Source organism: Podarcis bocagei, assembly GCF_964188305.1.
Source record: "Podarcis bocagei genome assembly, chromosome: 13".
Lineage (NCBI taxonomy): Eukaryota > Metazoa > Chordata > Lepidosauria > Squamata > Lacertidae > Podarcis > Podarcis bocagei.
The window spans coordinates 183,337-205,703 of NC_138138.1; the positions used below are offsets into that span (position 1 = coordinate 183,337).

Sequence of the window (22,367 nt, forward strand, 5' to 3'; positions counted from 1 at the left end):
CAGAACTACACCATCTGGGACAGGGAGTTGCTGGCCATTCATGCAGCGTTCAAAGCGTGGAGGCACTTCCTGATCGGCGCCAAGCACACGGTGCAGGTCTGCACGGACCACAAGAATCTGGAGCACTGGCGCACGGCACAGTTCCTGAACCAGAGGCAGATACGTTGGGCTGAGTTCTTTGCGAACTTCGACTTCCGAATAGAGTATGTCCCGGGGGACACCAACATCATGGCGGATGCTCTCTCCCGTAAGCCGCAGTATCTGGAGGAGGCATCGCCAGCGGCCGCCATGCACATCTTCGCACCAACAGTGTGGGCGTGCGCTGCGGCAACAGTTGACCTGGAGGCGGTGCGACGAGCATTGCAGGATGACTCCTTCGCGCAAGCAAAGATGGCAGAGGTGCACAGGGGCACGGCAGCGACCGACGAGTTCCAGCTGCGAGATGGATTGCTCATCCGTAAAGGGGCCATCTACGTGCCGGGAGACGAACTTCGCGCCAAGGTACTGCAGCAGCTGCACGATGCGCCCACTGCCGGGCACTTTGGCAAGGAAAAGACGGTGGAATTAGTCGCCAGAGACTTCTGGTGGCCCGGAATGAGAGGGGAAGTCGCGGACTACGTCGCGAGGTGTGACACCTGCCAGAGGGCCAAACCAGTGCACAGACCGCCGGCCGGACTGTTGGAACCGCTGCAAACTCCGGTCGAACCATGGGAGAGAGTGGCCCTGGACTTTGTCACGGATCTGCCCAGCTCGAGGGGCAAGACGGCCGTGCTGGTGGTGGTGGACTTGTTCTCCAAGATGGCACATTTCATTCCGTGTGCTAAGGTGGCCACGGCGGAACAAACCGCCAAACTGTTCATAGACCACGTGTTCAAGGTTCACGGTCTGCCACGGTCTATTCTGTCCGACCGGGGGCGACAGTTCATCTCGAATTTCTGGCAGAAGCTGATGGGCTTCCTGAACGTCAAGATCAACCTGGCGTCGGCGAGACACCCGCAGACCAACGGGCAAGCGGAGCGGGTCAATGCCATCATGCAGCAGTACCTGAGATGTTATGCGAATCAACAGCCTGCGACGTGGGTGGATTACCTGCCTCTCGCCGAGTTCGCCTACAACAACACGAAGCACGTGTCCACGGGAGTCACGCCGTTCTTCGCCAACAACGGGAGGCACCCCAGAACCTTCCCGGGACTGGAAAGAATGGGGGAGGGGGAGCCGCAGACAGCAGATGCGTTCGCGTCGGAGTTGGAGGAGGTCCACGATCAGCTGCGGCGGCACCTGGAGCTGGCCAAACACGCATACAAGGTACAAGCGGACAAGCACAGAAGGGTTGGCGAAGAGATCCATGTGGGAGACTGGGTCTGGTTAGCAGCCCACGCAGTGCTGGCCAGGTCGTTGGCGAAGAAGAAACTAGGGCATAAGCAACTGGGGCCCTACCAAGTCGAAGAGCAGGTCAACCCGGTGGCTTTCAGGCTGGCGCTTCCGGAGGGTTCCAGGATGCATCCGGTGTTCCACAGATCGGTGCTCACTCCCTACAAGGCACCGCACAGGTTTCAGGAACCTGGAACGGCACCGAGTCCGCTCAGAGAAAGAACCGGGCACGCGGGAGTGGCACAGGAGGAGCGCATCAACGAAGTCACGGAGATTTTGGACTCCGGATGGGGGGAAGAGGGGGTAGAATACCTTCTCGCCAAGGAGGGCACCCCGGCCAGTGCGAACAGATGGGTGCCGGGCTACGCTTTGGACGAACCTCTGCTCAAAAACGAGTTTCATGCCCTCTTCCCACATAGGCCAATGCCGGAAGACTTTTTCGACGACTGGCTTTTCACGCCCACGCTTTCAGCCAGCACGTTCCGGGGGTTCGACTCGGAGGAGGAACCGATACGAGACGCCCGTTCCCCGGAGGGGTCACCCTCGGGATCTGCCTCAGAACCCTCGTATTGGTGGGACGATAGACCAGAGGAGCAGTGGCGCAGGAAGTGGCTGGAGGGTCCAGGACGAGCAACGCTGCAAGGAGGAAGCGAGGGAGAGACGGACATGGACGTTTTCGGGGACGACCCAGGTTTCGAGCACGGCAGCACAGAGATGGAAGCGGAGGTGACCGTCGTCGACGAGAGCAGGGAGGAAGAACCGGAAGACTTCAGATCGAGGCCCGCCACGGGAAGCGAACTGTATCCGACATTCGTCCCCCTGACACAGCAGCACCCAGCTCCCGCACCGGAAGGAGGGGAGGGGGGAACGGGGGGCTTCGAGGGGGGGATGGATGTCAGGGGTTCAGGAGCAGAGGCAAGGGCAAGGGAGGAAACAGAGAGCGAGGGGGAGGAGGCAGAAGAAAAGATGAGTGATGACGACGACCCGAGATCTCCGAGTCTTTCCAGTGAATCAGAAGATTCACAGAAAGGAGCACCAGTGGCCAGGGCAAGGGGGGAGCCTAGGGGGAAACCCCAGGAAGATAGAGCCAGAGGGGACTCAGAGGAGAGCAGTTGGAAATCGGGACCAGCGTCACCGCCAGAGAGCAGGGAAGAGGAAGGGCGCCAGGGATCAAGCGCTGGCAGCTCACAACAGGGGGGAGGGCACGAGTCAGGAGTGGCCACACCTCCATCGGGGAGCGAAGAAACGGTCAGACGGAAAGTGGAAGGTTGGGCGCGCGCGCCAAGTTCAAATGCACAGGAAAGTGACGCAGTAGGCAGCCCGGAAAGGGAGCCAGGTCCTAAAGCCCGGCGCAAGGAGACAGGAGGGTCCGGGGGGTCGGCGTCAGAAGAATCCCGGAAGGAAGAGACCCCGGGGGGCAGAGGGACCCAGAGGAGAACAGTCAGGCGGAAAAGGTGAAGCAGGGCTAGGATATTAAGTTGGTGCACAAGGGGCGGAGACTCAGACGGAGCTTCGCCGATCTAACCATAAGACGTAGAGTTGCACGCAGCAGCTTGAGAATGGAAACTGTAACTCAATAAAGACTTTTACTTAATGATCGCTGGCTAGCGTGATCCTCTGTGAGCTAGGATCAGGGAGCAGCTCTGACAGTATGCCATTCCAACAATATCTTATACATTTTTGACCGAGTTTTATATTAATTGTTTATTATGTCTATTTGAAATTTAGATTCTTTTTCTACATAACCCCTTTCTTTTAAGTCTTTTTTAAGCATTTCATTTACTTGAAAGTAATGCAACCAATCATATACATAATCTTTAACTTGTTCAAATGGTTTCAATTTCCATTTTCCTCCTTCTTTAATTACCAATTCACCATATGTACTCCAATTACCTCTCATATTAATTTTCTTAACACTCATTACCTCCAGCGGAGATAGCCAATAAGGGACTTTTGGCTCCAATATATTTTTGTATCTATCCCATACTTCTATTAAAGAACTCCTGAAAATGTGGTTTCCCGCTCAGGCTTGTGCGATTTTGAATATGACACCTGAAGCTGGAGGATGCCCCACGGCGATTGGTGGAGCTGGGATTGGGCTGAGGTGGGTGATGAAGGTGGGGCTCACACAAGGCACCCCTAAGTGTCCGGGTCAGGAGGGATGACCATTGAGTGCCTCCAGCTCACAACCCTGTGTGGTGGGCTGAGGGGATGGGAATGAATCATCCCAATAACAATTTACACCCGGCTGGGTGTGAACGGAGCTGATTCAGCCCTCTCTTTCTCTCCCGATAAGTATTTTCTATTTTCTAGGGTGCTAGTCTCCGTCCAGGTGGGCGCCGTGCCACCCGCCTCGCAAGTGCGACTCTTCCGCTACCACTACCAGCTTTCCAGGGAGAAAGTGGCAAGTCAGGGTTTGCTTGGGCCAATGGAACTCCCTGCCAAAGGAAGAGCCTCCGGCACTTGAATCCACTGCCCACCTGACTCTTCTTTTCATCTCTCAGCTGGCACCGAGTTCTGGTTGGGCCTGGCAAGAGGAGAAGCTTCTGGTCGACAGCAGTGGCAAGTTTCAGGCAAGCCTTCTCAGAAAGTTTGGGGGCTGTGGGACTGCCTGCCACTGGAGTTGCTATAATAATGAATTTTCCTTATGTTATTCCTGTTAAACTCCTTTTAAAGGTGACAGTGTTTGTCCACTTTTGGGACTGCCTGCCACTGGATGCCCTATAAAGATATGGGGCTTTTCAGCATGAAAAAGAAATCCCAATGACCCCTTTGGGACTCACTGCTACAGTGCCGGGGGGCTTTGGAACTCCCTGCCACTTTGAAATGCCTCTCTGGGTGAGGCGTTCAGCAGGTGGTGGGTTCGAATTCCTCCCTGGCAGGAATGCAGACTTAAAGCTGCTAGTCTGAACCCGTGTCTTGCGGTGGACAACATAGCGTACGCAGCCGGAGGTGGGTGCGAGGAGCAGTGCCAGGGGAGCAGCAAGGAAGGTGAAGAAGCCCAGCAATTGGTGGATCCAGGGTTTGAGAGACAGTATTTTTGCATGGCTTCTTTCCGGCCAGAGCAAAGAAAAGTGACCATGAGAGTAGAGATAATTTATTAAATTTATCTGCTTTATCTGGTTCAATAATTATAATAATTATAATTATTATTTAATTATATATTCTAATTTTAATAATTACAATTACAATAAGAAAAGTAATCAAAATTACAATAAGAAAAATTGCAATCATTATTATAATTATAATCACGATAGCAATTTTTCTTTCTAAACACACAGACACAGGTAGAAGCCCAGAATGGTAGAGCTAGAAGGGACCCTGGTGGTCATCCAGTCCAATCCCCTGCAATGCATAGACACACAGGCACATACTTTCTGCCCCCAGGGAGCAGAGGCCCCACCCTGCCTTGGGGGGTGCCGTCACTTTGCATTTGTAGGACCGGGTCTGGATTGCGGAGCTGCCCGTTGGTGGACTAACAGGCTCGCCCCCTTCTCCCAAGAAGCCTGCCCAGAAAAGAGAAGTCTGCCTCAGAGATAGTAGTCTGCCCAGAGACAGCCTGTTGGTTGGTTAACAGTAAAGGTAAGGTAAAGTATAATAAGCCTAAAGAAAGCAAAACAGGTTGTTTTGGGTTCCGTCTACATAGAAAGAAGAATCTTGGATTTTGCTTATTAAAAAGTCGTGTTCTTTGGTGTTAATGCACATTTACCCAAAAATCGCAAAGTGAATGTAATGCGACCAAAATAAAGAAACACCATATTTCCTCTTCCATATGCTTCTTCCAGAAGACGAATAAGCTTCGGGAGGGCTTATTTGAATTTGCATGGTGTTTTTTGGGTTTGCACTAGAATCACACAACCAAAGCAAAAAGAATGCACATTCAACCCAAAATCGCAGTGAAATGTTTATCAGCCAAAATCAAACATAGGTTGTTTAACTTAATCTCAATCGAAAGAGGACGAATAAGCTTGGATTGCATTTCGGTATTCATTGACCCACAAACTGCAAATCGAAGTGTCATAAGCATAAACAAAGCAAAACAGGTTGTTTTGGATACCATCTACATAGAAAGAAGAATCTTGGATTGCGCTTATTTCAAAGTCGTGTTCTTTGGTTCTAATGTACATTGACCCACAAATCGCCAAGTGAGTGTAATGAGCCTAAAATGACAAAACACCATATTTCCGCTTCTTTCTCCGCATATGGAAGACGCATAAGCTTCGACGCATAAGCTTCGAGGCTTATTTCAATTCACAGGGTGTTTTTTGGGTTTGCACTAGAATCACACAACCAAAGCAAAAAGAATACACATTCAACCAAAAATCGCAGAGTGAAATGTTTTTTATCAGCCAAAATCAACCATAGGTGTTTAAGTTCATCTCAATAGAAAGAACGAATAAGCTTGGATTGCTCTTTCGGTGTTCATTTACCCACAAATAACAAAGCAAAGTGTAATAAGCCTAAAGAAAGCAAAACAGGTATTCGGTTCCATCTACATAGAAATAAGAATCTTGGATTTCGCTTATTTCAAAGTCGTGTTCTTTGGTATTAATGCACTTTTACCCAGAAATCGCAAAGTGTATGTAATGAGACCAAAATAACAAAACGCCATATTTCTGCATCCATATGCGTAGAAAGAAGAGGAATAAGTTTCGATTGGGCTTATTTCAATTCATAGAATCATAGTTGGAATTTACATGGTGTTTTTTGGGTGAGCACCAGAATCACCCCCCAACAAAGCAATAAGGTGTTTTGCGTTCCATCTACGTAGAAAGAAGATGAAAACGCTCTGATTGGGTTTATTTCAAATAGCTGTTTTTGGGGTTAGAATGCACATTCAACCAAAAATCACAGAGCGAAATGTTATCAGCCCGAATCAAGCATAGGTGTTTTAGTTAATAGAAAGAGGACAAATAAGCTTGGATTGCTCTTACGGTGTTCATTCTCCCACCAACGGGCAGCTCCGCAATCCAGACCCGGTCCTACAAATGCAAAGTGACGGCACCCCGCAAGGCAGGGTGGGGGCTCTGCTCCCTGAGGGCAGAAAGAATCCATTAGTATGTCCTGTGTGTGCATTGCAGGGGATTGGACTGGATGACCACCAGGGTCCCTTCTAGCTCTACCATTCTGGGCTTCTACCTGTGTCTGTGTGTTTAGAAAGAAAAATTGCTATCGTGATTATAATTATAATAATGATTGCAATTTTTCTTATTGTAATTTTGATTACTTTTCTTATTGTAATTGTAATTATTAAAATTAGAATATATAATTGTCAGAGCCGCTTCCAGGTCCCAGCTCACAGAGGACCACGCTAGCCGGCAGTACTGTACAAAAGTCTTTATTGAGTTACAGTTTCAATTTCCAAGCCGCAGCGCGCAGCTCTACGTCTTAGAAGCTAGACCGGCGAAGCTCCGTCTGAGTCTCAGCCTCCTGTACACCAACTTAATACTCTAGCCTTGCTCCACCTCTTCCGTCTTTCCTTCCTCCTCTGGGTCCCTCTACCCCCCGTGGCCTCTTCCTTCCTGGACTCTTCTGACGCTGACCCCTCGGACTCTTCTCCCTCCTTGCGGCGGGCTTTAGGACCTGGCTCCCTATCCGGGCTGCTTACTGTGCCGCCTTCCTGTGTATTTGAACTTGGCGCGCACGCCCAGCCTTCAACCTTCCTCTTGACCGTTTCCTCGCTCCCCGATGGAGCTGTGGCCAATCCTGACTCATGCCCTCCCGCTTGCGGCGAGCCGCCAGATCCCGATACCTGGGACCCCTCCCCCCTACTGCGCTCTGGTGGGGAAGCTGGTCCCGATTTCCAACTGCTGCTCTCTGAGTCCCCTCTGGTCCCTTCTTCCTGGGGTGTCCCCCTAGGCGCCCCCCTTGCTCTGACCACTGGCGCCCCTTTCTGTGAATCTTCCGATTCACTGGAAAGACTCAGAGATCTCGGGCCGCTGTCATCGCTCATATTTCCTTCGGATTCCTCCCCCTCGCTCTCTGTTTCCTCCCTTTCCTGTGCCTCTGCTCCTGAACCCCTGACATCCATCCCCCCTCGAAGCCCCCCTTTCCCCCCTCCCCTCCTTCAGGTGTGGGTGCTGGGTGCTCCGTTGTTATGGGGGTGAGTGCCGGATACAGTTCATTTCCCGTGGCGTACATCCAACTGGCATGGGCCTGTGTGGGAAGAGGGCATGAAACTCGTCTTTGAGCAGAGGTTCCTCCAAAGCGTAGCCCGGCACCCAGCTGTTGGCACTGGCTGAGGTGCCCTCTCTGGCAAGAAGGTATTCTACTCCCTCTTCCCCCCATCTTGAGTCTAAAATCTCTGTGACCTCGTTGATGGGCTCCCCCTCTGGCGACCCCCCCTGCGTGGTCCTTTCCCTGAGCGGGCTCGGTGCCGTCCCTGGCTCCTGAAATCTGTGAGGTGCATTGTAGGGAGTGAGTACTGACCTATGGAAAACCGGATGCATCCTGGAACCCTCCGGAAGCGTCAGCCGGAAAGCCACCGGATTGATCTGTGCCTCGACTTGGTAGGGCCCTAGCTGCTTATGTCCGAGCTTCTTTTTCGCTAACGATCTGGCCGGCACTGCCTGGGCTGCCAACCAAACCCAGTCTCCCACCTGTATTTCTTCCCCAACCCTCCTGTGTCTGTCAGCCTGCAGTTTGTATGCGTGCTTAGCTAGCTCTAACTGCCTTCGAAGCTGTTCGTGGACATCCTGCAACTCTGACGCAAAGACGTCCGCTGCCTGTGGCTCCCCCTCCCCCACTCTCTGTAGTCCCGGGAAGGTTCTGGGATGCCTCCCATTGTTGGCGAAGAACGGCGTGACCCCCGTGGACACGTGCTTCGTGTTGTTGTAGGCGAACTCGGCGAGTGGCAGGTAGTCCACCCACGTTGCAGGCTGCTGATGTGCGTAACATCTCAGGTACTGCTGCATGATGGCATTGACCCGCTCCGCTTGTCCGTTGGTCTGCGGGTGTCTCGCCGACGCTAGGTTGATCTTGACATTCAGGATGCCCATCAGCTTCTGCCAGAAGTTCGAGATGAACTGTCGCCCCTGGTCGGACAGTATAGACCGTGGCAGACCGTGAACCTTGAACACGTGATCTATGAACAGTTTGGCGGTCTGTTCCGCCGTGGCCACTTTCGCACACGGAATGAAATGTGCCATTTTGGTGAACATGTCCACCACCACTAGCACTGCTGTCTTGCCCCTCGAGCTGGGCAGATCCGTGACAAAGTCCAGGGCCACCCTCTCCCACGGTTCGAGCGGAGTTTGCAGCGGTTCCAGCAGTCCCGCCGGCGGTTTATGCACTGTCTTAGCCCTCTGGCAGGTGTCGCACCTCGTGACGTAATCCGCGACTTCTCCCCGCATCTTGGGCCACCAGAAGTCTCTGGCGACTAATTCTGTCGTCTTCTCAGTGCCAAAGTGCCCGGCGGTGGGTGCGTCGTGCAACTGCTGCAGTACCTTAGCGCGGAGTTTGTCTCCCGGCACGTAGAGGGCCCCTTTGCGGATGAGCAACCCTTCGCGTATCTGGAACTCGTCGCCCTTCGCCGTGCCCCTGTGCACCTCCTCCATCTTCGCTCGTGCGAAGGAGTCTTCCTGCAGCGCGCGACGTACAGCATCCAGGTCTACGGTTGCCGAAGCGCACGCCCATGCTTCTGGTGCGAAAATGTGCTTGGCCGCCGCTGGCGTCGCCTCCTCGAGGTATTGCGGCTTCCTGGACAGTGCATCCGCCATGACGTTGTTGTCACCTGGGACGTACTCTATCCTGAAGTCGAAGTTCCGCAAAGAACTCCGCCCAACGTATGTGTCTCTGGTTCAGGAACCTCGCCGTGTGCCAGTACTCCAGATTCTTATGGTCCGTGCGGACCTGCACTGTGTGTTTGGCTCCGATCAGGAAGTGCCTCCACGCCTTGAATGCTGCATGAATGGCAAGCAACTCCCTGTCCCAGATGGTGTAGTTCTGCTCCGACTTGCTGAGCTTCCTGGAGTAGAAGGCGCACGGCCTCCAATCCCCATGCGGGTCTTGCTGCAACAGGGCTGCTCCCACGGCCCTGTCTGAGGCATCTGTTTCAACCCTCATCGGTTTGCCGGGATTTACATGCAGTAGCTGCTCTTCGGACGAGAAGAGGCGCTTGAGTTTCCGAAAGGACTGCTCCGCCTGCTCCGTCCAGATGAACTTCTTCTTCTTGGAGCTGAGCGTGTCGGTAATGGCCGCTGTCTGCATCGCGAACCCCTTGATGAACTTGCGATAGAAGTTAGCAAAGCCGACAAACCGCTGGACCTCCTTCCGGCTGCGCGGGCTCTTCCAGTCCAACACTGCACGAACCTTGGCGCTGTCCATGGCTAGCCCCTTGTCCGACAACTTGTAGCCCAGGAAATCCACCTCCGTCATGTCGAACTGGCACTTCTCCAGCTTGGCGTACAGTCTATGCTCCTGTAGCCTTTGCAGAACTTCCTTGACGTCTCTGTCGTGAACCTCCTGTGATTCTGAAAATATCAGGATGTCGTCCAGGAAGCAGACACACTTCTTGTAGAGGAGCCCCGCTAACACGTGATGCATGAAAGCTTGAAAACAGTGGGAGCCATTTTGTAATCCAAACGGCATAACTCTGTATTCGTAGGTGCCCAGGGGCGTGAACATGGCCGTCTTCCACTTGTCGCCCTCCCGTATGCGAATAAGGTTGTACGCCCCTCGCAGATCCAACTTGGTGAACACGCGTCCTTTGCGCACCGTCGCGAGGAGGTCGTCGATCTTGGGCATGGGGAAAGCCGTGGGCTTGGTTTTCGAGTTCAAAATCCTATAGTCCACCACAAGTCTTTTTTGGGGCGTGTCCTTCTTCCTCACAAAGAATACAGGACTGCCCCCCACTGCCTTGGACTCCCGGATGAACCCGCGCTCCAAATTATGATCTATGAACTCCCTGAGTTCCTACAGCTCATCTTCAGACATGGAATAAAGTTTCCCTGTCGGCAGCGTCGCCCCTGGCAACTCATGCCCAATACTACAGGCGTGTCCGACAGTTGGGTGACATTAAAGCTGATGACTTCCCTGTGATTTCCAATTTGCATCACCATCGGTGGCGTTTGCTTCACCACCTGCCCCCCTAGCAATTCCCTGCCATCCACCGTGACAACCTTCAGGGGCAGCGTGGCTGGCAGTAGCGTTATATTGTGCTGCTCGATGAAATCCTGTCCTATAAAGTCCGCGTTGCTACCAGAGTCAATGGTAATTGGCACTTCCATTGTAAGTCCATTGGGTAGCTGGAGCGATGCGGTGAGCTGCACTACTGGTTTGGGCGGGAGGGGGTCTGTGGGCTGCAAAATCTCTGGGGACTGCTTCACTGACTCGTCTGGCTGGGCCCCAGTGCCTCTGTTTCCAGCCAGACTCCGTCGTTTCCCTGCTGTGGTTCTCTCTGCTGAGTTGCTTCTGTTACCGTCGCAGAGGCTGCAGTGTGCTTGTGGAGCCTCTGGGGACACTCTTTCGCCATGTGCTGAGGACTGTCACAGAGGTAGCACTTCCTGTTCCCTCTAGGAGGCTTCGCTTTGACTGCTCCCGGTGCTAGGGCTCTGGTTGCTGACTGAGCCCTGGCGCCTCCAACCTCCATAGGTTCCCCTCCTCCTCCTGGCGGAGGCGTGGAGTGCGCACGCGCTGCATCCCTGGGAAAGAAGGAAGGCGCTCTTGCCGACTCGCGTCCTCCACGCCCTTCGTCTCTGCTCCATGGACGTTCTTCTAGACGCACCCCAATCGTCAGCGCCCTCTGAACGATCTCCTGAGTGCTCCGGGGTCTCTCCCCCCGCGCAATTTCGTCTTTTACCGCACTGTTCAACCCTTCCCAGAAAAGGTCTCTGACTGGAGCTGAATCTTTGTCCCATTCCAGGGCACTGACCAGTGCAAAAAAGTGGGAATGATACTGCCTCACACTGGCCCTCCCTTGTTTCAGCCCATGTATCTCTTTTCTGGCGATATCAACGTCTATATTTGATAAAAAACACGAATCCATCGCTTTAATGAAGGCATCCGCACTTCGGAGCGCCGGATCCTGATCTCTCCACAGATTGCGCAGCCACGCTTTAGCGTCTCCATGCAAATGGGATAAAATAAACCCCACCTTCTCTTGCTCATCTCTAAAGTCTTTGTCCAGCAGTTGCAGCGCAAACTGCACATCTGCTCGGAAGTTGGGGTACTGCTGTAAATTCCCATCGAAATGAGATACAAGGCTGCCTCCTCTTCTCTCCAGCCCAATTCCCTCCGATTTGGGTCCCGGTTGCCCCTGCTTTGTAAGCACTTCCAACCTGACCTGGAGATCCTTGTAGGCGGCAGCCGCTTCCACCTCCCTCTTCCTGGATGCGAGTATCTCGGCGTTTAGTTGTGTCACTGCGTTTTGCAGGGCTGCTATCTGCTGTTCACTATTCATCTCGTCCGACTTTCGTGAGCTCGCGAAGCACCAATCTTCACCCCTCGCTGCGCCCACTCACGCTGCGAGGCTTTTGGTGCAAAAGGGAGACGGCGCTTACTGTCAGAGCCGCTTCCAGGTCCCAGCTCACAGAGGACCACGCTAGCCGGCAGTACTGTACAAAAGTCTTTATTGAGTTACAGTTTCAATTTCCAAGCCGCAGCGCGCAGCTCTACGTCTTAGAAGCTAGACCGGCAAAGCTCCGTCTGAGTCTCCGCCTCCTGTACACCAACTTAATACTCTAGCCTTGCTCCACCTCTTCCGTCTTTCCTTCCTCCTCTGGGTCCCTCTACCCCCCGTGGCCTCTTCCTTCCTGGACTCTTCTGACGCTGACCCCCCGGACTCTTCTCTCTCCTTACGGCAGGCTTTAGGACCTGGCTCCCTATCCGGGCTGCTTACTGTGCTGCCTTCCTGTGTATTTGAACTTGGCGCGCACGCCCAGCCTTCAACCTTCCTCTTGACCGTTTCCTCGCTCCCCGATGGAGCTGTGGCCAATCCTGACTCATGCCCTCCCGCTTGCGGCGAGCCGCCAGATCCCGATACCTGGGACCCCTCCCCCCTACTGCGCTCTGGTGGGGAAGCTGGTCCCGATTTCCAACTGCTGCTCTCTGAGTCCCCTCTGGTCCCATCTTCCTGGGGTGTCCCCCTAGGCGCCCCCTTGCTCTGACCACTGGTGCCCCTTTCTGTGAATCTTCCGATTCACTGGAAAGACTCAGAGATCTGGGGCCGCTGTCATCGCTCATATTTCCTTCGGATTCCTCCCCCTCGCTCTCTGTTTCCTCCCTTTCCTGTACCTCTGCTCCTGAACCCCTGACAATAATTAAATAATAATTATAATTATTATAATTATTGAACCAGATAAAGCAGATAAATTTAATAAATTATCTCTACTCTCATGGTCACTTTTCTTTGCTCTGGCCGGAAAGAAGCCATGCAAAAATACTGTCTCTCAAAACCTGGATCCACCAATTGCTGGGCTTCTTCACCTTCCTTGCTGCTCCCCTGGCACTGCTCCTCGCACCCACCTCCGGCTGCGTACGCTATGTTGTCCACCGCAAGACACGGGTTCAGACTAGCAGCTTTAAGTCTGCATTCCTGCCAGGGAGGAATTCGAACCCACCACCTGCTGAACGCCTCGCCCAGAGAGGCATTTCAAAGTGGCAGGGAGTTCCAAAGCCCCCCCGGCACTGTAGCAGTGAGTCCCAAAGGGGTCATTGGGATTTCTTTTTCATGCTGAAAAGCCCCATATCTTTATAGGGCATCCAGTGGCAGGCAGTCCCAAAAGTGGACAAACACTGTCACCTTTAAAAGGAGTTTAACAGGAATAACATAAGGAAAATTCATTATTATAGCAACTCCAGTGGCAGGCAGTCCCACAGCCCCCAAACTTTCTGAGAAGGCTTGCCTGAAACTTGCCACCGCTGTCGACCAGAAGCTTCTCCTCTTGCCAGGCCCAACCAGAACTCGGTGCCAGCTGAGAGATGAAAAGAAGAGTCAGGTGGGCAGTGGATTCAAGTGCCGGAGGCTCTTCCTTTGGCAGGGAGTTCCATTGGCCCAAGCAAACCCTGACTTGCCACTTTCTCCCTGGTAGTGGTAGCGGAAGAGTCTCGCTTGCGAGGCGGGTGGCACAGCGCCCACCTGGACGGAGACTAGCACCCTAGAAAATAGAAAATACTTATCGGGAGAGAAAGAGAGGGCTGAATCAGCTCCGTTCACACCCAGCCGGGTGTAAATTGTTATTGGGATGATTCATTCCCATCCCCTCAGCCCACCACACAGGGTTGTGAGCTGGAGGCACTCAATGGTCATCCCTCCTGACCCGGACACTTAGGGGTGCCTTGTGTGAGCCCCACCTTCATCACCCACCTCAGCCCAATCCCAGATCCACCAATCGCCGTGGGGCATCCTCCAGCTTCAGGTGTCATATTCAAAATCGCACAAGCCTGAGCGGGAAACCACATTTTCAGGAGTTCTTTAATAGAAGTATGGGATAGATACAAAAATATACAGTGGTACCCCGCAAGACGAACGCCTCGCAAGACGGAAAACCCGCTAGACGAAAGGGTTTTCCGTTTTGGAGGCGCTTCGCAAAACGAATTTCCCTATGGGCTTGCTTCGCAAGACGACAGCCCATAGGGAAATCTCCGGGACAGCCGGGAAGCGCAGCGCGTCTTCCCCACTGTCCTCGGACCTCCTCCCGCCGCCGGACATCGGAACGAAGCTCCGATGTCCGGCGGGGGGGGACGTCTCCTCCCTCCAACGGACATCGGAACGAAGCTCCGATGTCCGGCGGGGGGGAACGTCTCCTCCCTCCAACGGACATCGGAACGAAGCTCCGATGTCCGGCGGGGGGGGGGGACATCTCCTCCCGCCCCGGACATCGGAACGAAGCTCCGATGTCCGGCGGGGGGGGGACGTCTCCTCCCTCCAACGGACATGGGAACGAAGCTCCGATGTCCGGCGGGGGGGGAACGTCTCCTCCCGCCCCCGGACATCGGAACGAAGCTCCAATGCCGGGCGGGGGGAACGCCTCCTCCCGCAGCCCGGCATCGGATGGCTGTCCTGAAGACTTGGGGTGGGAGGAGGGTTTTCCTTCCCACCGCCAACATTCAGAATGCTGTTCTGAATGTTGGCGGTGGGGAGGAAAAACCCTCCTCCCACGCAAGCCCCGGGAACAGAGGAGAAGCGCTGCGCGCCTTCCCCTCTGTTCCCGTACCTGTCCTGAAGGCTTGCGGTGCGGAGAAAAGCCCTTCTCCGCACCGCCAGCCTGGCAAGCGGTTTCCCTAGGAACGCATTAAATGATTTTCAATGCATTCCTATGGGAAACCGTGCTTCGCAAGACGAAAAACTCGCAAGAAGAAAGAACTTGCGGAACGAATTAATTTCGTCTTGCGAGGCACCACTGTGTTGGAGCCAAAAGTCCCTTATTGGCTATCTCCGCTGGAGGTAATGAGTGTTAAGAAAATTAATATGAGAGGTAATTGGAGTACATATGGTGAATTGGTAATTAAAGAAGGAGGAAAATGGAAATTGAAACCATTTGAACAAGTTAAAGATTATGTATATGATTGGTTGCATTACTTTCAAGTAAATGAAATGTTTAAAAAAGACTTAAAAGAAAGGGGTTATGTAGAAAAAGAATCTAAATTTCAAATAGACATAATAAACAATTAATATAAAACTCGGTCAAAAATGTATAAGATATTGTTGGAATGGCATACTGTCAGAGCTGCTTCAAGATCCTAGCTCACAGAGGATCACGCTAGCCAGCGGTCATTAAGTAAAAGTCTTTATTGAGTTACAGTTTCCATTCTCAAGCTGCTACGTGCAACTCTACGTCTAATGGCTAGATCGGCGAAGCTCCGTCTGAGTCTCCGCCCCTTGTGCACCAACTTAATATCCTAGCCCTGCTCCACCTTTTCCGCCTGACTGCTCTCCTCTGGGTCCCTCTGCCCCCCGGGGTCTCCTCCCTCCGGGATTCCTCTGACGCCGACCCCCCGGAACTCCCTGTCTCCTTGCGCCGGGCTTTAGGACCTGGCTCCCTTTCCTGGCTGCCTACTGCGTCACTTTCCTGTGCATTTGAACTTGGCGCGCGCGCCCAACCTTCCACTTTCCGTCTGACCGTTTCTTCGCTCCCCGATGGAGGTGTGGCCACTCCTGACTCGTGCCCTCCCCCCTGTTGCGAGCTGCCAGCGCTTGATCTCTGGCGCTCTTCCTCTTCCCTGCTCTCTGGCTGTGACGCTGGTCCCGATTTCCAACTGCTCCCCTCGGAGTCCCCTCTGGCTCTATCTTCCTGGGGTGTCCCCCTAGGCTCCCCCCTTGCCCTGACCACTGGTGCCCCTTTCTGTGAATCTTCTGATTCACTGGAAAGGCTCGGAGATCTCGGGCCGTCGTCATCACTCATCTTTTCTTCTGCCTCCTCCCCCTCGCTCTCTGTTTCCTCCCTTGCCCTTGCCTCTGCTCCTGAACCCCTGACATCCATCCCCCCCTCGAAGCCCCCCGTTCCCCCCTCCCCTCCTTCCGGTGCGGGAACTGGGTGCTGCTGTGTCAGAGGGACGAACGTCGGATACAGTTCGCTTCCCGTGGCGGGCCTCCATCTGAAGTCTCCCGGTTCTGCCTCCCTGCTCTCGTCGACGACGGTCACCTCCGCTTCCATCTCTGTGCCGCCGTGCTCGAAACCAGGGTCGTCCCCGAAAACGTCCATGTCCGTCTCTCCCTCACTTCCTCCTGGCGGCGTTGCTCGTCCTGGACCTTCCTGCCACTTCCTGCGCCACTGCTCCTCTGGTCTATCGTCCCACCAATACGAGGGTTCTGAGGCAGATCCCGAGGGTGATCCCTCCGTGGAACGGGCGTCTCGTATCGGGTCTTCGTCCGAGTCGAACCCCCGGAACGTGCTGGCAGAAAGCGTTGGCGTGAAAAGCCAGTCGTCGAAAAAGTCTGCTGGCATTGGTCTATGTGGGAAGAGGGCATGAAACTCGTCTTTGAGCAGAGGTTCGTCCAAGGCGTAGCCCGGCACCCAGCTGTTCGCACTGGCCGGGGTGCCCTCCTTGGCGAGAAGGTATTCTACCCCTTCTTCCCCCCATCTGGAGTCCAAAATCTCCGTGACTTCGTTGATGCGTTCCTTCTGTGCCACTCCCGCGTGCCCGGTTCCTTCTCTGAGCGGACTCGGTGCCGTTCCGGGTTCCTGAAACCTGTGCGGTGCCTTGTAGGGAGTGAGCACCGATCTGTGGAACACCGGATGCATTCTGGAACCCTCCGGAAGCGCCAGCCTGAAAGCTACCGGGTTGACCTGCTCTTCGACTTGGTAGGGCCCCAGTTGCTTATGCCCCAGCTTCTTCTTGGCCAACGACCTGGCCGGCACTGCGTGGGCTGCTAACCAGACCCAGTCTCCCACATGGATCTCTTCGCCAACCCTTCTGTGTTTGTCCGCTTGCACCTTGTATGCATGTTTGGCCAGCTCCAGGTGTCGCCGCAGCTGATCGTGGACTTCCTGCAACTCCGACGCGAACGCATCTGCTGTCTGCGGCTCCCCCTCCCCCACTCTTTCCAGTCCCGGGAAGGTTCTGGGGTGCCTCCCATTGTTGGCGAAGAACGGCGTGACCCCCGTGGACACGTGCTTCGTGTTGTTGTAGGCAAACTCGGCGAGCGGCAGGTAATCCACCCACGTCGCAGGCTGTTGATTCGCATAACATCTCAGGTACTGCTGCATGATGGCATTGACCCGCTCCGCTTGCCCGTTGGTCTGCGGGTGTCTCGCCGACGCCAGGTTGATCTTTACGTTCAGGAAGCCCATTAGCTTCTGCCAGAAACTCGAGATGAACTGCCGCCCCCGGTCGGACAGAATAGACCGTGGCAGACCGTGAACCTTGAACACGTGGTTTATGAACAGTTTGGCGGTTTGCTCCGCCGTGGCCACCTTGGCACACGGAATGAAATGTGCCATCTTGGAGAACAAGTCCACCACCACCAGCACGGCCGTCTTGCCCCTCGAGCTGGGCAGATCCGTGACAAAGTCCAGGGCCACTCTCTCCCATGGTTCGACCGGAGTTTGCAGCGGTTCCAACAGTCCGGCCGGCGGTTTGTGCACCGGTTTGGCCCTCTGGCAGGTGTCACACCGCGCCACGTAGTCCGCGACCTCCCCTCTCATTCCGGGCCACCAGAAGTCCCTGGTGACTAATTCCACCGTCTTCTCCTTGCCAAAGTGCCCGGCAGTGGGCGCGTCGTGCAGCTGCTGCAGTACCTTGGCGCGAAGTTCGTCTCCCGGCACGTAGATGGCCCCTTTACGAATGAGCAATCCATCTCTCAGCTGGAACTCGTTGGTCGCTGCCGTGCCCCTGTGCACCTCTGCCATCTTCGCTTGCGCGAAGGAGTCATCCTGCAACGCTCGCCGCACCGCCTCCAGGTCCACTGTTGCCGCAGCGCACGCCCACACTGTTGGTGCGAAGATGTGCATGGCGGCCGCTGGCTTGGCGTCCTCCAGATATTGTGGCTTACGAGAGAGAGCGTCCGCCATGATGTTGGTGTCCCCCGGGACATACTCTATTCGGAAGTTAAAGTTCGCAAAGAACTCAGCCCAACGTATCTGCCTTTGGTTCAGGAACTGTGCCGTGCGCCAGTGCTCCAGATTCTTGTGGTCCGTGCAGACCTGCACTGCGTGCTTGGCGCCGATCAGGAAGTGCCTCCATGCTTTGAATGCTGCATGAATGGCCAGCAACTCCCTGTCCCAGATGGTGTAATTCTGTTCGGACTTGCTGAGCTTCCTGGAGTAAAACGCTCCCGGTCTCCAAACCCCCTGCGGGTCTTTCTGCAGCAGGACTGCTCCCACGGCTCTGTCCGAGGCATCTGTCTCCACCCTCATCAGCCTGCTGGGGTCGACATGCAGCAGCTGCTCTTCCGACGCGAAGAGACGCTTGAGTGCCTGAAAGGACTGCTCCGCCTGCTCTGTCCAGATGAATTTCTTTTTCTTGGAGCTAAGCGTGTCCGTGATGGCCGCTGTCTGCATAGCGAAGCCTTTGATAAACTTGCGATAGAAGTTCGCGAAGCCGACAAACCGTTGGACCTCCTTCCGGTTGCGTGGGCTCTTCCAGTCCAACACCGCTCGAACCTTGGCGCTGTCCATGGCGAGCCCCTTGTCAGACAACTTGTAGCCCAGAAAATCCACCTCCGTCACGTCGAATTGGCACTTCTCCAGCTTGGCGTAGAGCCTATGCTGCTGTAGCCTGCTTAGCACTTCTCTGACGTGTCTGTCATGCTCCTGCTGCGATTCCGAAAAGATCAGGATGTCATCTAAGAAACAGACGCACGTCTTGTAGAGCAGCCCCGCCAACACGTGATGCATGAACGCTTGAAAAACGTGGGAGCCATTTTGCAATCCAAAAGGCATAACTCTATATTCGTAGGTGCCCAGAGGCGTGGACATGGCCGTCTTCCACTCATCTCCTTCCCGCATGCGAATGAGGTTGTACGCCCCTCGCAGGTCTAACTTGGTGAACACGCTGCCCTTCCGTACCTTTGCGAGGAGGTCGTCGATCCGGGGCATGGGGAAGTCCGATGGCTTGGTCACACTGTTTAAGATGCGATAGTCCACCACCAGTCTTTTTTGGGGCGTGTCCCGCTTCTTAACAAAGAATACCGGACTGCCCCCCGCTGCCTTGGACTCCCTGATGAAACCGCGCTCCAAATTATGATCTATGAACTCTTTGAGTTCCTGTAGTTCGTCCTCAGACATGGAATACAGCTTCCCTTTAGGTAGCGCCGCCCCCGGCAGCAGGTCAATTTTGCAGTCATATGGTCTGTGGGGGGGTAGCCTGTCCGCCTCCTTCTCGCAGAAAACCTCCAAAAATTCTGCGTACTTGTGGGGAATCGCTTGCAGCGTGCCTAGCAGCAGCTGTGACTCCTCTTCCTCCCCGTCCTGCCGGGGGACGATGCAGTGTTCAGCACAAAAGGAAGAGCCGAAGGTCAGCTGCCTCTGGTACCAAGCCAGCGTTGGGCTGTGCTTGTCCAGCCAACTCATGCCCAATACAATGGGCGTGTCCGACAGTCGAGTGACGTTGAAGCTGATGATTTCCTTGTGATTCCCAAGGCGCATCACCATTGGTGGCGTCTGCTTCACCACTTGCCCCCCTAGCAGCTCCCTGCCATCCACCGTGACCACCTGCAGGGGCAGCGTGGCCGGCAGCAACTGTATAGCGTGCCGGTCTACAAAGTCCTGCCCTATAAAGTCCGCATTGCTTCCGGAGTCAATGGTGAGCGGCACGTCCATGGTGATTCCATTGGGCAGCTGGATCGATGCGGTGAGCCGCACTACCGGTTTGGGCGGGAGGGGGTCCATGGGCTGTGAAATCTCCGGGGACTTCTTTAGTGACACGTCTGGCTGGGCCCCATTGCCTCTTCCTCCAGCCAGACATCGTCGTTTCCCTGCTGTGGTCCTCCTTGTTGCGTTGCTGCAGTTACCATTGCTGAGGCTGCAGTGTGCTTGTGGAGCCTCTGGGGACACTCTTTCGCCATATGCCCTGGCTCCTCGCAGATGTAACACTTCCTGTTCCCTCTAGGAGGCTTCGCTTTCACTGTTGTCGGTGCTAGGGCTCTGGCTGCTGATTGAGCCCTTGCACTTCCAACCTCCATAGGTTCCCCACCTCCTCCTTGTGGAGGCGTGGATTGCGCACGCGCTGCTTCTCTGGGAAGGAAGGAGGAGCCCCTGGCTGGTTCGCGCCCTCCACGCCCTTCGTCCCTGCTCCACGGACGTTCTTCCAGCCGCACCCCCACGGCTAGCGCCCTCTGAACGATCTCCTGCGTGGTCCGGGGTCTCTCCCCCCTCGCAATTTCATCTTTCACAGAGCCGTGCAATCCCTCCCAAAACAGGTCTCTTACAGGAGCCGAATCCCTGTCCCATTCCAGAGCACTGACCAAAGCGAAAAAGCGGGCATGATACTGCCTTACACTGGCCCTTCCTTGTTTAAGTCCATGTATCCGCTGCCGAGCAAGATCCACGTCAATGCTTGATAAGAAACACCCATCCATCGCTTTAATAAAGGCATCCGCATTTTGGAGCGCCGGATCCTTATCCCTCCACAAATTGCGTAGCCATGCTTTAGCTTCCCCATGCAAATGGGACATGATGAACCCCACTTTCTCTTGCTCATCTCTAAAGTCTTTGTCCAGCAGTTGCAGTGCACACATTACATCTGCTCTAAAATTGGGGTACTGTTGCAAATTCCCATCGAAGTGAGAGACCAGCCCGCCTGTTCGTCTCGCCAACCCAATTCCCTCCTGTTTGGGTGTCAGTTGCCCGTGCTTCGTAAGCATGTCCAACCTGACCTGGAGATCCCTGCAGGCGGCAGCTGCCTCCTCCTCTCTCTTCCTGGATGCAAGAGCCTCGGCAGTCAGTTGTGACACTGCTTTTCTGAGTTCCTCTATCTGCTGCTCAGCCGTCATGTTGTCTGCCGTTTGTGAGCTAGCTAGTAGGCACCTGCTTCTCTCCTCTCCTTGAGGCTGTAGATGCCCACAATTTTTGGAGACGGAGCTTACTGTCAGAGCTGCTTCAAGATCCTAGCTCACAGAGGATCACGCTAGCCAGCGGTCATTAAGTAAAAGTCTTTATTGAGTTACAGTTTCCATTCTCAAGCTGCTACGTGCAACTCTACGTCTAATGGCTAGATCGGCGAAGCTCCGTCTGAGTCTCCGCCCCTTGTGCACCAACTTAATATCCTAGCCCTGCTCCACCTTTTCCGCCTGACTGCTCTCCTCTGGGTCCCTCTGCCCCCCGGGGTCTCCTCCCTCCGGGATTCCTCTGACGCCGACCCCCCGGAACTCCCTGTCTCCTTGCGCCGGGCTTTAGGACCTGGCTCCCTCTCCTGGCTGCCTACTGCGTCACTTTCCTGTGCATTTGAACTTGGCGCGCGCGCCCAACCTTCCACTTTCCGTCTGACCGTTTCTTCGCTCCCCGATGGAGGTGTGGCCACTCCTGACTCGTGCCCTCCCCCCTGTTGCGAGCTGCCAGCGCTTGATCTCTGGCGCTCTTCCTCTTCCCTGCTCTCTGGCTGTGACGCTGGTCCCGATTTCCAACTGCTCCCCTCGGAGTCCCCTCTGGCTCTATCTTCCTGGGGTGTCCCCCTAGGCTCCCCCCTTGCCCTGACCACTGGTGCCCCTTTCTGTGAATCTTCTGATTCACTGGAAAGGCTCGGAGATCTCGGGCCGTCGTCATCACTCATCTTTTCTTCTGCCTCCTCCCCCTCGCTCTCTGTTTCCTCCCTTGCCCTTGCCTCTGCTCCGGAACCCCTGACACATACGAAAGATGAAGAGGTTAAATCGGTAATAATACAGTGGGCCAAAGATTTTGGGTATAATATTCAATTTGATGAATGGGAAAAATTGTGGAAAGAGAATATAAAATTTACTGCATGCACGGCACTGAAAGAAAATGTTATGAAAATGTTTTACAGATGGTAAAGGGGGCGCAAATCCATGGGTTAGGGGGCGCAAATTACTTGCCTTGCCCCGGGTGCTGACAACCCACGCTACGCCACTGACTTTTGCAAAAAAAACGGAGGCTTTTCTTTTAGAGATCTTAGGAAAGGACATAAGAAGAAAAGACTGTAAACTCTTTCAATATGCAGCAACGGCAGCCAGAATCTTGTTGGCCCAGAAATGGAAGCAAGAGGAAATACCGACGATAAAAGAATGGAGACTGAAATTGACAGATTATGCGGAATTGGACAAATTAACTGGGAAAATCAGATACACCAAAGACCAAAAGTTCATCGAAGACTGGGGAAAGTTCGTAGATTATCTGAAAAACGTATGCGGCGTGAACACAACTCTAGTGGGATTTCAAGCGGCACTGTAAAAATAGAGAAATATTGTTAATATGAAATAGTGGGGGAAGGGAGGTATAATGGCAATACGAAAGAAGGGAATGTGTAATTAAAGTTATAAATATGGATGATTATCAGAGACGCTGAAGGAAGTTCAAAAAAGGAGATAATTTGTTGTATTTTGGATAAAAATGTATAATTGCATGGAAAATCAATAAAATTTATTATAAAAAAACAAAAAAAAC

The 22,367-nt window shown here is 54.0% G+C and overlaps 1 long non-coding RNA gene across 1 annotated transcript in view; it reads right to left on the reverse strand.

Moving 5' to 3' along the window:
- The window catches only part of LOC308572517, a 216,625-nt gene that overhangs the window by 20,977 nt on the left and 173,281 nt on the right, over positions 1-22,367 (reverse strand). The window contains exon 2 of the long non-coding RNA XR_014001795.1: positions 6,682-6,752. This is a non-coding gene — a long non-coding RNA (uncharacterized lncRNA). The remainder of the gene's footprint in view (positions 1-6,681; positions 6,753-22,367) is intronic.